Source organism: Lampetra fluviatilis, chromosome 22, assembly GCF_964198595.1.
Source record: "Lampetra fluviatilis chromosome 22, kcLamFluv1.1, whole genome shotgun sequence".
Taxonomy (NCBI): domain Eukaryota; kingdom Metazoa; phylum Chordata; class Hyperoartia; order Petromyzontiformes; family Petromyzontidae; genus Lampetra; species Lampetra fluviatilis.
This window is the reverse complement of record NC_136296.1, coordinates 5,693,967-5,711,246: the sequence shown is the minus strand read 5'-3', so window position 1 is coordinate 5,711,246 and position 17,280 is coordinate 5,693,967. Positions and strand designations below refer to the sequence as shown.

The following is a 17,280-nucleotide window of genomic DNA, read 5'->3' as shown; positions in this document are numbered from 1 at the left end:
CTATATAAGGAACGAAACAGGTGGCCTTCTCCACAAAGCTGGATATCGCCTGATGAAGCTAGTTGTAATTACTGGCGAAACGTCGTACTCAGATTGTAAATGTTGTGGCTTGGCTCTCCAACACACCGGTGTGCTGTACTAGTGACGAATTGGCACGTTCTGTTTACGTGACAACCATTACTAGTTAGCTGTGTCGGGTGGTGGCGGGTTTTAACGACACATTTATATATTTATGTGATCTAACCCAAAAACCTCTTAAGAGTGGGAATTAAACTCGGACTGTAGCTTTCATAGCTCAGTATACTACTGCACTGCTACTCCCCACCAAAGATAATCGTGCACACACACTTGAAAGCCACAACAAGGCTCAATGATTTTTTACATCCGTAACATAGGATTTTGGGGTTAGATCGCGTAAACATATAAATGTGTCGTTAAACCCGCTACCACCCGACCCAGCCAATTAGTGAGGTTTGTTACGTAAACAGAACATACCAATTCGTTACTAGTACAGCACACCGGTGTGTTGGAGAGCCAAGCCACAACATTTACAATCTGAGTACGAAGTTTTGCCAGTAATTACAACTAGCTTCATCAGGCAAAAGTCAGATTTGTGGAGAAATTTTCCCGTATCGTTCGTTAAATAGAGGGATTGATCTTTTTCACGCAGTAAAGAGTAATTGCATCAATTTCTTGCCATTCCTCATGTAGTTAAGACTATAGTCAGTCCTGCATTGACAACTACCATTATCTTTATGACACAAAAGCTCTCGCTACTAAGTCAGTTCGCTTGGCTGTTAACAGTGCCAAGCTCACTAATTCCAACAAGGAATCGGCTGAATGCATAATATTTTCTTGTTACATTTTATCCTCAGTTCTCTTTTTTATTGCAATAAATGAAAGCCTTCGTCCGTCCCCACCTGCATTTAAATACGTCACCAGCGGTGGTCTATTTCCGTGCCGGATGAATGTCTCCCTCGGGCTGTTGCTGTCTCTGTGCCGATCTCATTATCAATCCGCCGCGCTCCTAGACACAGGAGCTGACTGCATCGGCTCCATCGCACTCTCCGCGGGCGCGCTGCCTCTTTTGGCTGCAACTCTGTAATTACTCTCCACCACTGGGCATCATCCCTTCCAGCGACGTGTCCTGCCCGAGCCCGCTTGCTTTCCTTAACAGCCAAACGTGTGTCTTAAACCTGCCTATGTGTACACCATTATTTGGCACGTGTGTTGACGGGTAATCCAAGATCCAACCATATCCGTCCAATGCTCGCGGAGCTGCATTGGCTTTCTGGTTTGCCGGACAAATACATTGTGAGCTCGCCCTCATTACACACACAAAGTGCTCGCCACAAATGACCCACGACACCTCGCTGATCTCGTCAAGGAGCGTAAACCATCACGCGAACTCCTGTCATCATTGCAGCAGCGGCTTTTGGCTAGCCATTGAACAAAGATGGTCACTGCATCGCGTGCTTTCAGATGCGCTTGTATGTATGTATCATGTTGAACATCGCCAACCGTGCTAATCTGCGGCCGTCTAGAACGCTCTTACTTTCGATATTAGGAAGCCGCTGGAGCAATGCAATTTTAAATCTAGATTGAAAACTCATTTCTTTACCACTGCTTTTTGCGTTTAGTTTGTTGTCCTTCCCCCGCACCTCCAATTAGCATGGTTGGCTATGCACGGTGAAAAATAAGTTCAACATACAGTCATACCTCGGTATATGACCGCTTTGGAATAAGTCGAATTTGGTATACGTTGTGTTTTGACGAGAAAATAATGTCTTGGGATACGACGTCTTGCTTGGGATACGACGCACTTGCTAGAACTTGTATGGGTCGGGATGAGTCACCGCGTATACCCCGTTCACAACTCCTCCCTTTCCTCACCACCATCCTCGTAGGCTATCAACTCCTCTCAGCAAGGTAAAGTGACGTTACATTTTATTTTTATTTCAATTTATTTACATTTATTTATGCATTTATTTTAATTTAAGTATGCATTTTAGTAATAAGTAGTGTCTAAATTATTTTATACAACCCCATTAATGTATAATATTCTATACAACATATCATTTCTTATACTCTGGAACAGATTATTTCCTTTCCCTTTATTTCTTATGGGAAAATTTCGTTTGGTATACGTCATTTTCGGTATAAGTCCTACCTTCTGGAACGAATTAACGACGTATATCGAAGTACAACTGTACATACATGTGTCCTGCGCTAATCCCACTGACGTTCCTGATGGTCAGTATAGTTTATGTGACCTGCGTACATTCTCGAAGCCATGTGATCCTCTCTCCATCTTGCGAGTGAATTCGAAGCGCTAGCCTCTCCGACCCTCTTTGTGCTCCTCTCAACAAGCCAATGTGCCTACAGAGGAAGGGTCTAATTAATGCGTATCACATTGCGTGCTATGATATTTGTATCGGAAGCACTCCGACGCGAATAGACAAAACAGAAAAAAAAGCTGGAAAGTTATCGTGGTAAAACATAGTTTTTGCTTTGGTGGTGGTTTAGAAGTACAAACAGAATATATCTGCCACCTTTATTATCAACGCTGCCTTCTAACAGAAATATTCTAGACGTCGATTATAGGCATCGACTCATTATTCAACAATTGTATTGAGGCAACGGTTTGAACTGTGCGGTTTCAATTCACGGGATTATGTCAAAGATGAAGTGTATTAAAATAAAATAAAAATCTAAACGCTTCAGTGATCTTCCGTGGCACATAGCAGGAACATTTTAAAGAATCACAGCTGAGATGTTGCCAACCACCTTGGACTCTATCAAGTATCGCTACGAAGCACGTGGTCAATGGGAGTGTGGACTTGTGCAGGATTAGAGGGATGCGTTAAAATCCTCATGCCACCAAGTGTTGTGCGCGTGTGTGTGTGTAGTTTTATTCGGGGAGCGGTAGTCCCAACGGTTAACCCGGCGACCCGAGTTCGATTCCCACTCACGGCCAACACCAGTGACGATTATCTGCTGAACCGGTCCTGGGCCTTTCCTAGGTCGATTCAGTGTGTAAACATCGCCACTCGGGAGACAAAGGGGGCCGGGTGTCTTGTTAGCCATCCACCCCCCTCTTGTGCCGTGCCGGCCTTCATAGGTGCTCGCTTACAGCACGTGCCCCAAAAGTCTATTAAGGCTACATGGGGGATTTTTGTCTTTGTGGTTTTGTCAATCATATTCTGGATGAATATCTCCCAATGTTACGTGGAGTTGTTTGATGGTGCAGTGGCTCGTGTATTACACTTTGCACCCGACAACCAGAGGAGGACTCCTGCCCGCTGTGAACATCAGTGGCGAGTGATATCTGCACGAGTCCTAATCCCTCTCTGCACCAACCTGCACGCCGATGGTCTCAATGTTTGCCCCTAGCAGCTCCAGTCATGCGTGAAGGATTGATAGACCGTATACATGCAAGTGCAATATTGGAGGTCACCCCGTCTTTGCTCCTGTTGCCTCTGTGTTCTGGAGTTGACTTCCCCAGGTGGCCAGATGTTAACTACCTCGCCTGGTATAAAGGAGGTCATGGGTTCGACCCCGACCCTGACGCCTGTATCTTTGTAGTTTGCATGTCCTCTCTGTGGTCGCATGGCTTTTTTTTCGGGTCCTCCGGTTTTTTCCCTCCACATTTAGAAACATGCGTTTAGAGTGTTTGGCTGCTATAAATTTCCACGTGATAAGCCACTTCATTGAGATATCATTTGTGGCCAGATCGCTTCTGATAAAGAGCTATACAGCTTAGTGGGCCTTATCTGGTAAAATAAAAATAGTTTAGTTTGACCTGGTAAATTTACAATTTCGACCAGAGCGATATTTATACGATCTACCATTTGCAAGAGACCGTGGCATGAGCACTTTTAAAATCATGCAATGGATTGGCATGTCCCTTGGGGAGGGGGGAGAGCTCGGGGGGGGGGGGGTCTGCAACCCTCCAACCAAAACCCGCTAATAATCAGTTTACAACAAATAATGAGAAATCAATCTTCATTATTGGAAGAAATTTCCTTAAAAGTAAAGTACTTACCTGACGTATAACCTCACAAGGATTCCAACTAATAATAACTATGATTTACATTTGTAAGGCACCATTTCATCCGTAGATCCCAGTGCGCCACCGTGTTTGGAGAGGAGGAAATACGCAGAACCAGGGTAAACGGCCAGAACTCGGGGGAAAAGACCAATTCAACGAGGTGAATTTTCAAGAACAGACTTAAATAGATTTAACAAGTCTGATTTATATTCTTGGTTCTTTCGGTATAGTCACGTAGAAGGAAAATAATAAAATAATAAAATAAAACAATGAAATACTCACGACGTTTCGATTGCAACACAAGCAATCATTATCAAATGTTCTTGCTATGTTATTCGCACCTGATGATGATTGCTTGTGTTGCAATCGAAACGTCGTGATAATTTAATTGGTTTATTTTTATTATTTTATTACTTCCCTTCTACGTGACTTCACCGAAAGAACCAAGAATATGAATCCCTGCAGTCACGAAAGCTTTAAATCGAAATTTGACTCTGATTGCCTTCTTATTATCAAAGGCAAAGCGTTACAAAGCCTGTGAGCTGCACTGGCAAAAGCCCGACCACTCCAGGAAATGAGCCTTGACCTCGGAGTCCGTCGAAGAAGGTCGATGCGAATATTTCAGGGACATCGTTGGAGAGTAAACTTGGAATCAGTTCTTGCAAAATCTTGAGGGGCTAACCCACTGAGTGCCTTGTAGGTTTGCAGCAAGATCTTTAGAAACTAGTAATTTTAGAAGTGACTCATACGCACTGACCCTCATTGTCTTAGACATATTAATCGTCACCTCTAGTTTTCCATTTACCTATGCATTGACACCACTAATTTGGAAAAATGGCCACAAAATCGCCTATCGCCTTATGCCTGCCATCCCACTCCAATCTCATGCCACCCCTTCCTTACCCCTCGCTCATACCTGGTGGTGGCTACGCACGCCGCTAATTCAGCACCGTGGAGGCAGCGAGGGTTGCTGGATCACACAAAAGTTGCGAAACACCCTTCCCATACCTCTCAAGGAGGTGCCATACTCTGACTCTGTGTGTTCGGGAACTTCGCAACAATGAGCGAAGTGCTGGGCGGCCAGTCATCTCAGTCAGTCAACCCATGGCACCTGGGTCTGTCTCGTGACCTCCTGCCAGCGGACGTTCGACACTTCACGTGGCCTTAAAGTGCCGTAGTGATATCACCGCCACTTAGTGGTGAATGGCGGTTGTTGTTGCTGTTGTTTGTTAGGAACTTCCGGGGCCTGGTAGTGTCGCCGTTATCGTGCTGCGCCACGAACAAACACGGCAACCCGAGTTCGATTCCTGCTCACGGTCAACATCAGTGACAATTATCTGAATTTGTCTTGGGCCTCCTCTAGGTCATCTCAGCTTTAAATGAGTACCTGGCGCGTTGCGTCAACGTCACCTCTAGGGAGACAAGCAAGGGCAGACGTGGTGCTGATCGCTCACCCCCTTGTGTGCTGTGCCGACCTTCTTTGGTGCTCGCGAACAGCACTTGCCCTAACAGTCTGTGAAAGGCGACACGGGGGATATTTGTCTTTGCGGGAACCTCTTGAGTCGTATCCCCCAATATTCATAGGTGCTATCCGAGCACTTTGGGTTTCCTCCCATGTGAAAAGCACTCATCGGCACTCATCGATCAAATTGACCAAACATCCTCCATCTCCATGCAAGGATCACACTTCCCTGGTAGTCTCGAGACTTGGTGAGGCGTCCTGGAGCGAACGCATTGCATTATAAAACGTGGAATGCATCGTTGTTCTCCGCGGCATCAGAAAGAAGCCCGCGAGTTTTGGATTCATGAATTTGAACGGCATCGAATTCACCTGCGTACAACAACAACACAAATGTCTTTAATCTCTTATATAAACACGGGGCATCCTTTTCACTCATTGTTGTGAATGTAGTGGCGATGTATCTGCATGTGCGTGTGTATGTACGTGTGTGTGTGTGTGCGTATGCGTACCGCCTTTGTGGCAGCGCTCATACATTTTTAATCAGACGCAACAAACAGGGATGTCATCAATGTTTCACGAGGTGTGTTTTGTATGTTTTGTTCGCGAGACAAGGTTTCCGAGGGAGTATTTGAGTGTTTTTTTTAGGAAACACCTGGTAACTGGAGGTCGCCATAATTGGTGCTCTAAGCAAACTGCTTGGCGGAGAGTGAACACTCCCCGTGTTTGGGACATTGCGTAACGTTGCGAACGTTTGAGCGGTACCTGCCGCCTACCATCGCCAGCCTTTGTACGGGAGCAGTTGTGGATTTACCCTCCAACACACTACCGGTGTGCTGTACCTGTGTTGCGGTGCAATGTACGACTCCGAGGCAGGTTCCGTTAGGGGCTCACGCCAAGTTTATTAAGGGCTTACGCCGAACCAAGTAGCCTCCCCTAGCCTCGTGTGCGGATCACCTACCCCGAGTCCCCACTCCTACCCCCGACGAACCCCAGTTACATCCCGGGTCCCCCTTTAAATACCCCCCGGGGGCATGACGTCACCGTCCCCCAAGGGCCGCCTGACGTAACTTTCTCCGAGGGCGAGCGTGACGTGACGTCACCCACTACTCCCCTACACCTGTAACGAATTGGCATTTTTGTTGACGTGACAAACCTTACTAATTGGTGGTGGCGGGTTTTAACTCATACACCTCTGTTATGGATATTGGTAGCGAAAGGTTACGTGTTAAACAGGGAGTAGTGCGTTTAAGAATAGGTTTTACCCTTTCTGGCAATAAAACTGGTGTTAAGATGTTCAAACACCAAACATGAACGTTTTGCAAGGAAGCAAGGCTGCATTAACCACGCATACTTGTGGTGAACATGCAAACAAAAACATGCTTGCTCTGGGGGCAGTGAGATTAACAGAAAATTAACCTCGAGAATTTTCCAATTTATTCTGAAAGTTTCCTTGGGAAGGTCGTAATGCGATGAAGATCCACATTGTGAAATAATGTTGACGGGACAGATTGTACACTTCAGCTTCGCATGATATTAATTCATGTCACGTGTTGATCTCAATTGTACTGCAGTTATTCAATTTGAAAACTGATTTCTTTGGAATATAAGTAATAACAATTGAAATTTGTAATGTTCATAATATGGTTGAATTCGTCTCAGCTGCCACTCTAATTAATAAATGACATGCTCTCAAATGGAACAGTAGCACTCATTGTGTTTAATGGCATGAATTGTAAATCAATAAATTTATTTTCTTTCGCCTGGCAAGAGCCAGTTGAGATAGAATACGTGACTTCGGGTGGACATTTCAATAAGAGATCATATTAATTTTTGTATTGCATTTTAACGTTCTACAATCACATCTTCACACGTGGGCCTACTGTTGTGAACGGCATTACTGGGGAATTTGAGTCCAACATTGCACCAGATGGCGCAAAACAGGGGTGGCCAGACCGCGAGCTGCCAGCCGCATGGATCTCGCGGGCAGTTTAAAGTGCAGAGCTGCAGAGAAACTGCTACTTTTACACCTTTTAAGTTTACTTTTATTTTGAAACTGGAAAAATCTGAGGAAGCGGGAGCAGCCCATAGGCCACTCGCCCCTGGCTTGCAGAGCCAGACAAGAGTTACTCCCGAGGGGCTGCCGCTGATTTCTAAATTCAAAACAACACGGCCGACCAACACATGCGAGAATCTTGTCCAAAAATAAAGTTTATATCGAAGAGTTGATAATGAATTACAATATTATTATATATTGACAGCATATGTTTAGTTGAAATGGGAATCATTGAAGTATTTGCATAAAATTGTCTAATTCTTGATAACAGCGGTTGCTGAACTATGATCTGTGGTGATCCACAAGGCTGTAAGAAGTGGAGGTCGTGGGTTCGATCCCGACCATAGACGCCTGTTGAATATTTGGAGTTTGTGTCTCTCTCCCCGTGGTTGTGTGGATTTTTTCCAGCTCCTGTTTATCCCTCCACATTTAGAATCAACATGCGTTTAAAGTACAAACTCTATAAACAAAACAAGCCAAGCTAATTAAACACGTTTTAAAACAAAAAATAATTACACAAAAATAACACAATACACACGAGTAACACATGATTGCAGTACTTTGTAACAGGCATATGCGTACGTATATGTTTGCAACCAACTTATCCGGGAAATTGACTTATTCGGGAAATTGACTTATTTACGGTGGCGAGATGTTAACTTCCTCTCCTAGTATACAGGAGGTTGTGGGTTCGAACCCAACCCTAACTCCTGTATATTTGGAGTTTGCATGTTCTCCCCGTGGTCGCGTGGATTTTGCTCCGGGTCATCCAGTTGTTCCCTCCACATTTAGAAACATGCATTTAGAGTGTTTGGCTGATATACATTTCCACATATTCTCAGGTTTTTTTCGGTAAAGTCACGTAGGTAAATCATTAAAAGTAATGAAAGTAAAATAAAACAAAAATAAAAATAAAATTCACGACGTTTCGGAGGCAACACAAGTCTCCGTCATCAGGTGGGACCGTCACAGCCAGATTAGCTGCATCAAGTGAAGCAATGATTCAAGATGTAATCCCTTATAAGCAAGTTGAAGGGGGGGAGGAGAGGGGGGGGGAGTTCATCAGAATGTGGTAGCCAATGAATGGAACGTATCGGGAGGGAGGGGGGGTGGGAGGGGGAGGGAGCCAACAAAACATTTGGCGACGGCTTGGACGCGGCTGCTGCGCACGCCAACACAATGGGCAGAGAGGGGGGAGGGGAGGTCTGATACACATGATAGAACAAAGGAACGAAAATGCCCATGTTTATACCAATGCAGGCTGAAAAATGAAGAGAGTACTGTTAAAAATAACTGGGGATGTTAACACTCCCTCCCTCCCGATACGTTCCATTCATTGGCTACCACATTCTGATGAACTCCCCCCCCCTCTCCTCCCCCCCTTCAACTTGGTTATAAGGGATTACATCTTGAATCATTGCTTCACTTGATGCAGCTAATCTGGCTGTGACGGTCCCACCTGATGACGGAGACTTGTGTTGCCTCCGAAACGTCGTGAATTTTATTTTTATTTTTGTTTTGTTTTATTTTACTTTCATTACTTTTAATGTTTTACCTACGTGACTTTACCGAAAAAACCTGAGAATATGAATCATTGCAGTCACGAAAGCTTCAAATCTAGAATACATTTCCACATATCCACTTTGTTGAGCTATTATTTGTGGCCAGGTCGCGTCTGATAAAGAGCTATATAGCTCAGTGGGCCTTACCTGGTAAAATTAATAAAAAAAATAGTTTGTAGTTTATAGTTGTGGATATTACATATGCACAGTTGTTACAAAACACCATGTTCTTTACTGCCCATTGGACAACTAGTGTCATTCTATTGGAACCACGACCCGTCAACACAGCTGGTCATCAATCGAATATGCCGATATGCTGGCCATTGTTTAGGGACATCGTGCAGTGTCACTGGTGCATGGTGGTCCGCAAACGTTTATTTTTATTTTTAAGGTCTGACAGTGGTCGCAGGTCCAGAACGGTTAGGGAACCACTGTTCTAGAAAACCACCTTAATGGTTTAAAAAACAGCTGACTATTAGGGCACCCCGGGGCAGAAAGCTACAGTCGCACTGATGTAGAGGGTCTGTTTGTAACCACACCCATTTGGCTCGGGCTATGAATACCAGAGCTTTCATATGTTGACATGAGTAGGTAGTGAATTGTCTGGGCCAAGGCAATTAAAAGATTATACGATTACCGTGGAATATTACATATTCTCGTGCAGCTCAGTTATTGTACGCGGGGAACACTGCTACGTGGTGTTTTACAATGCACTGTCAGGTTATTATATATTTTTGTCACTACAGCAAAAATTCGCACTTTGCAGAGGCGTTTAAGTTTTGACTTTGGTCGCTGGGAGCTTAATGTTTAAACATGTTTTTGTCGCTAAATATGCGACGATGAGTGTTGTCCTACGCATGTATATGCTACGAAGAAGGGCAATTGACAGAAATGTTACCCGTTATATATCTTTTATTCTGTTAAAACCACACTCTTATTGACAAATGTGCTGAGTTTTTTTTTGTAAATGACAGTACATTTTATATAAAAAATAACGCTTACAGAATTATCATACGTCTTGCCCTTAAAAAAACACATTTATATATAAACAGCCTTAGGAGTGTTGTTTCACCAGAGCAGAGTGATTTATTGACGTTACGGTTAGAGAATATACTTTACACTGTGGGACCCTGGGAAAAATGTTGACACTTACATGAAGCTGACAAATGAACGGTTTTAACGTTTACATGAGCCCTTTTGTATTAGTTAAAACACAATCGAGGATTCCATAATGGTGTAATGATCAGGGCACTGGACTTATATTCCAGAGGTCACTCGTTCAATAAATCCATCCCAACCCAATCGCCACGGTCGCAAGGTGTTAACTACCTCGCCTGTTATACAGGAGATTGTGGGCTCAATCCTGACCCTGACGCCTGTATATTAGGAGTTTGCACGTTCTCCCCGTGGTCGCGTGGATTTTTCTCCGGGTCTTCCGGTTTTTCCCTCCACATTTAGAAACCTTCATATTTGGCAGCTGCTGTATATTTATAGGTGATAAGCCACTGCGTTGAGCTATCATTTGTGGCCAGGTCGCTTATGAAAATCAGCTATATAGCTCAGTGGGCCTTACCTGGTAAAATAAACAATAGTTTATAATTTAGTTTTTCAATGTCAATGAATACAGCACAGTTAGTTGTGGGTCGGCAGGGCGCGTGCAGTGGGGTGAAGGGTGCTGATACGCTGGCTAGCATGGAAGAGTAGGCCAAGATTCTCTCCAGCAGAGGACCTTCCACGCATCAGTGGAGTGATAAAGCAATTGCACAAAGGCACCACCATTATTTTTACCGTACAGTATCGAATAAACCATTAGAAAGTAAAATGAAAACAACAACACGTAAGCTGGTTTAAATGACAAAAAAACAAGAGCTAATTTAAATGTAGAAGTAGATAATGGGAGGAAAAAAAATCAAACTACCGTTGCTGTGGAATTTAAATGTGAAAAGCTCTGTTGAATGACCAGTTTTATGTGTAAATTCAAACTTGACTGGGGATCACTGGTGAACTCACCGGATCGTCTCGCCGTTCTGTGAGCTTCAGCACCTTGCTAAGTTTGAGGTTCATCGTCTAAGTCGATGTGTTTCTATGTGTGTGGGTCAATGTCTGTGTGTAAGTCCATGTGTGTGTCTGCCTTTCTCGCCTGGGCAACGCCGGGTACTTACCGCTAGTGCATTATAAATGTTCCTCAAGAATGTTTATTTTCAGATACATCAGTATCTTACCATATACTTTGAATTGTAACGTGTGCTTACCCCGCCTCCGTCACCTATATTTTAAAACAAAAGTTGCTTAAGAAATAGTTTTATATTTGACGTGGAGAGGCAGATATGTATAGGATAAATACTGTCTGCTCATTTATTTTGTTACCTATATTGTCCACAATAGTGCTGATGATTATGTGGAGTTATGTTTTGTATAATATGCATTGAACTGTTACTCTACCTCGTAAGGGTAGGGTCCGTTCCTGTAGGATCAGCAGTTCACCAACATTGACTCAAACAAGCGTGACTGCTGATTAGACACCGTGTGTCATAACCGGTCCAGACCTTACTTGTTTTTGACACAATGCCGCTGAAGTTATGCACTGCCAGAAGGCATCTTCTTGGTTCTTTTGCTAAAGTCACGTAGAAGGGAAATAATACAATAATAAAAATAAAACATAATAAAATACAATTCTCACGACGTTTCGGCCACAACGCAAGCAGCCGTCCTCAGGTGCAGACCAGGTCTGTCAGAAAGACAGCGTCGTGAGAATTTTATTTTATTATGTTTTATTTTTGTTATTTTATTATTTCCCTTCTAAGTGACTTTAGCGAAAGAACCAAGAAGATGAATCCCTGCAGTCACGAATGCTTTAAATCGAAATTTTCCAGAAGGCAGTTTGGCTAATGAGGTGTGTAAGAGACACTTTCACTTTTTATATGAAGAAACGGATATGTCATTGCCTGCTGATTTATTTTGTATGGGATAGAGTGTTGCTCCCTCACACGTGTGGGTTTTCTCCTGGTGTTCATTAATTAAAATGAGAACATCTTAATATATGAAAGACCACAGAACTTGGACAATTGTTGGCACCAGCTCACCGCCTGGCTGCTACCTTCCCGCTTGTCTGTGGTCCCCGCATCTTTGATTAGCATGGGTGGCTCCTTGTAGTGTGAACGAAGTTGAACATACAGTACATACATAGGTTCCTCACTCCTCTGAGTTGTTCTCTGTCTTTGAGGGTTAGTAAATACTCTGCGGTGCATTGCAAGTGTTCTTAATGTCCAGCCACGGCTAACAGTCCGTGGTGAGTGATATCTGAACTGGTCTCGAATTCCTCCTTGTCACCGTTCACTATGACAGACACGGTGTGTTGAGTCCTTCATTCGGTCGTGGGCTTTAAAATATAAAAAAAAACATTTAATTACTATTTGTGCTTTTGAAAATCATGGTTGAAGCTAAGATAGTATTTTGTCACGTAGTACTCGTTCTCACACCCTTGCCACGTAGAAATATATATATATTTTTTACATCACCGTTCACGTATATACATCAGTAGCATCACTTGGTCGGGTGCACTAGGTCAACGCCTTTCTTTATTGCATGGACGGCAGGGATCAATGGACACGTGTGATGCCTGGATTAATCGTATCCAGCGCTCGTGGAAAGCACAGGTGGCCGTGTGGCTCAGGGATCTAATGCCCAGGTCACCGTGTTAAGCCAGCCTCTCCAAAGACCTGAGGTTCTATCTTTCAATGTGGACACTTGTCAAATGTATATGGCATTTCTGCTTTGATCATGAAGGGGCATTTGAATAGCTTTGTTTCCCAGCACCAGGAGCTCGTTCTGTAACATGTGAATGAAACAATAGATATAGGTTATTGGTACATTTCTATCCAACCATTGCGATTAAATGTATGTACGTTGAACTTCTTTCGCACCGCACATAGCCAACTGTGCTAATCGGAGGCACTGGGAAAGGGCAACAAACTAAACACAAAGAGCAGTTTAATAGAAATTCGTTTTCAATCTAGGTGTAAAAGTGCATAGCTCCAGTGGTTTCCGAATTTTGGAAGGAAGAGCGTTCCAGACGTCCGCAGAAGCACATCTGATGGCATCACAGTAATGCTGTGCGCCTACTATATCTGGCACTATGTATGATAACTAATTTTACACATGAATTACCCAGAAAAGAAGCCTTGAGTCTCATCACTTTTTTTCAGGAAGGTCCTACAGAATTTAGCAGTATCGAGGCAATGATGCGAAATTATTTTCCCGATTGAGAAATTACCCACCCGTGTTGTTGTTTTTACTCTGTAAATTCGGACCTTGATGTGGCCTACTCGCTTTCGAACGTCGCCAAGGGGACGTTAACGTCCACTGTGAAGGGGACGGCGCAATGTGTGAACCTCCGTTTCCTGTTGACGCAGAGAGCACTGCTGCCAATTAACCCTTTCCCATTCGTTTGCAAGTTGCAGGGTGGGGGTCCCGTTCACCGCTGAATCTCGGTACACATGAGCGGTTCGGCGTTAATTTTACAGGTAGTCCTCTACTTACGATGGAGATATCGTAAGTCGAAGATGGACTAGCCTACCCAGGAGTCTTAAAGAATGGTGATAATTTAGCAAAACAGAGCAATTTACAGTACCGTACTGTATAAACTATATACTGTATGTATTTATTAATTACAATACTGTATTGCACAGTAAAATTTAAAGTAAAAAAACAAGGTAATTTCTTAGCTTACTTATATGAACTGCAATTTAATAGAAAGTTTTTTCAGGAAACAATCCTATCTGCTATAAAAACTTTTAACATGCATTGAACGTATGTATCGTATCGTGGTAACCCTAAAATGAAATCGCTAAAGCTACGTATCATACATGCATTGAACGTCTCGTAACGTATCATATTGTACTGTACTCACCAAGATTCTGTCCGTCGTCTGCACACTTGAACGATGTTAGGTTGCTGATGGCTACATTAACTTCGTTGTCGGAAGACGATGGCGATGATAAAGTACAGTATCGTACCTCGTAGGCTGCTGCGTTTGCCTGCCGCGCGAAATGTAAAATATTTAACAATTTTGTCGTATCGCCATCGTAAGATTGAAATATCGTAAGTCGGACCATCGTAACTCGGGGACTACCTGTATTTAGAGAGGCATAGCACTGCTGTTTTTAAAGACATTGTGCTGTACTCACCGCAGAGAACGATAGCGGCACGATCGCACTCTCTGATAGCTGGCGACAAACTGTGCCACATGCCCTTCCGCTTGGTCTTTTACTTCCAAATCCGTTGACATATACATGGAATCGTAAGAAAAACTAATGGCATATACATACATCAACAGAACGGGAAAGGGTTAATATATTTTGTTACCAGGCTCATGAAGAAACCTTGGGACTGATATCAGCTTGCAAACTGTAATATAATCCAAGGCGCATATCCAATGATTATTTACATCATGACGTGCATTGCAAAGCTGTATTTGCTGTTTTCATGAATCCAGGCTGGGCGACACAGTGGTTAGAGCGTGTCACTCGTGAACGTAAGGCAAAACGTTTAAATCCTGGCCAAGAGTCAACTTGGCCCTTCATCCCTATAAGGTCGACAAAGTAAGAATAACAAAAGATAATAATTAAAACTTGAAGAAACGTCGCACGGTATTCGCTCACTTTCGAAGAGAGGACGACTCCGCGGCACGGCGATGAACCATCCACTCACCACTGTGAAAAAAAAACCGACACCAATTGTACCTTGTACAGTTTGTATTTTGTACGTGAATTGCTTTGATACATCCATGAGACTGCATAAGAAACGGCTGACCAGAGGGATGGGCCGAGGTCTCAACTGGCGTATGGTCGAAGCCTACTCAATGATAATTGGAATACGTCCCATAGGACAATGCTCTCAGGCTGCTGCTGGTTGTAACCTCCAATTTGCTGGCATAGTCTTGTGTGTGGGTGGTTCTACGTCATACCGAAAACTTTACAAAAATGCAATATGTTCGCATATGTCACCTGGTTGTTATGTTTTACTGTGATGCAGGGGTCCGTGACTTTACACCTCATAGGCTAGACGTAGACATTGATGTAATTTTGAAGAAGTGTATGTTTTTTCTATTTTCTTTCAAATTGAAATAATGAGCTTAAATTTGATTGTACTTTATTTGCCAAGGTAAAGCTCATTGTGAGTCTCAAGACTGTTGTAGGAGGATGCTACATTGGGATGTTTGGCCAATTCCATGAATGAGTGTGTTTGCGTGAAAACCAGGAGCGCCCAGAGAAAATCCATCCATGCACGTGAGGGGTAACGCTCAAAGCTCTGCACAAAATTATTCAATGATTAATTATGTCCTAACATCTCTTGGTCCACCTTGCAGATGTAAGTAAGATACTGTTGTACTTATTCTAACGGAGAGCAGGCGAATGCAAATTATAGGATTGCTTTCAAGTAATTTTTGTTCTCTTGTTTTACAAAAACTTACTTCACGCCTCATCGCCTACATTATCTATAGACATTAGTCAAACAATCCAATGACTAAACTTAGCTTATTATTCTTATTATACTCGTGAATTGTTGGAATCGGTGAGAGTTTCCTCTATAAATACATGGACTATATGAAATAATATGTTCACAATATTGTTAATTGTGGTCCATAATTGATATTGGGTTAGGGCCACGTTGTAGTCTTCATGCCAAATGTCCTTGTCGTTAACCCTCCGCCATCTGAAAAGATGGCCACCGGTGGCTTAGGGCTTCTCATCACTGAATTCAGCGTCAACGCACAACGACGTTTCTCTCAAAACTGCTTTCGAGCTGCATGATGGGAGTTTGGAAATCAGAATCAGAATATGTATTTCTTTACACTGGAGGAATCCGGTAAGCTGTGAAGCTGTTTTTCAGCAATGTCCAGTAGTTTCACAGATGTGCAGTAATTACACAGATTTCCAGTAGTTCGACAGATGCCCCGTGATTTCACAGATTGTCAGTAGTTTCACAGGTGTACAGTACTTTCACAGATGTCCCAGTAGTTCCACAGATATTCAGTAGTTTCACTGATGTACAGTACTTTCACAGATGTCCCAGTAGTTCCACAGATATTCAGTAGTTTAACAGATATTCAGGAGTTCACCACCCGGCGAAGCTCCAAGCAGAAACGTTGAATTTTGATGAGTCTTAAGCCGCCAGTGAGAATTTGATCAATACATTGGCATGCGTATAATTAATATCTTAATAATTTTGTAAATGTGACAATCCTGTCGGGTGGTTGAGGGTTAATGATAAAAATCTTTGGCATTCAACTTTCACGTAACCAACCCTTAAATTATACATGGATCAATGTATTAGCTATGATAGCCAAGGTATTCTGGTTAATTACATTGTGGCAATAACATTGTGGTAATGAGCTCGATGGCAGGAAAGGTTACCCTAAGCATCACGTTGTCGTGGTGAACTTTGTAATAACAAAAAAATAACAAATTTACTTCATTTTGTCTCACTGCGTAAAATAAACTTACATTTTACTCTGCTGATGTGGCTGAGAAAGTTAAAGTCTGTCCCCAGTTTTAGTTTTTTGTCAGCATAAACAAATGCTGCTCGAAAACATTGGTCTATACGGCCTTTAAGGAGTATGCACTGAAACGTTCCTTGATTTATTTGTACGTGGTGAGACAATATGTGTATTTTTGTACGCTGCAGTCCACATCCCATAGGGGTTCCTCTGTGTACCAGTGAGGGTTCATTTGTTTGTGTGTCACACAACACTTTTTTTTCAGAAAGACTTCCCTGATCATTAATGGATCAGTGGGGAAGACCCATGGGCAGTTCTCTAACCTCTAGGCTCAAGGCTAAGCAGATTAACAACTTCTTGTATTGAGAACTGTGAAGTGTTGCACTCCCCGGAGGGAGCATTAAGTGTGCTTAACATTAAGTGTTCACCTTTTTGTGGGCATTTGAATACTATAATGCCCTCATTAGAACGAGGCAATTTGTGGCAATATTGTGGTGGAATTAAACACACACATTCCATGAACTAAACAGTCCTCCATTGTAAATTGTCCATATGGGCGAAACTTTTCTGGAAATTATTATAATAAATGTAATAATTATAATAGATGTAATGCATATTGTCACATTCAGAGACGGTGCCCCATGGCTGGAAAAT

The 17,280-nt window shown here is 42.9% G+C and overlaps 1 protein-coding gene across 10 annotated transcripts in view; it reads left to right on the top strand.

Moving 5' to 3' along the window:
• The window catches only part of LOC144938461 (regulating synaptic membrane exocytosis protein 2-like), a 267,561-nt gene that overhangs the window by 129,774 nt on the left and 120,507 nt on the right, over nt 1–17,280 (top strand). The gene's annotated exons all lie outside the window — the stretch shown is intronic.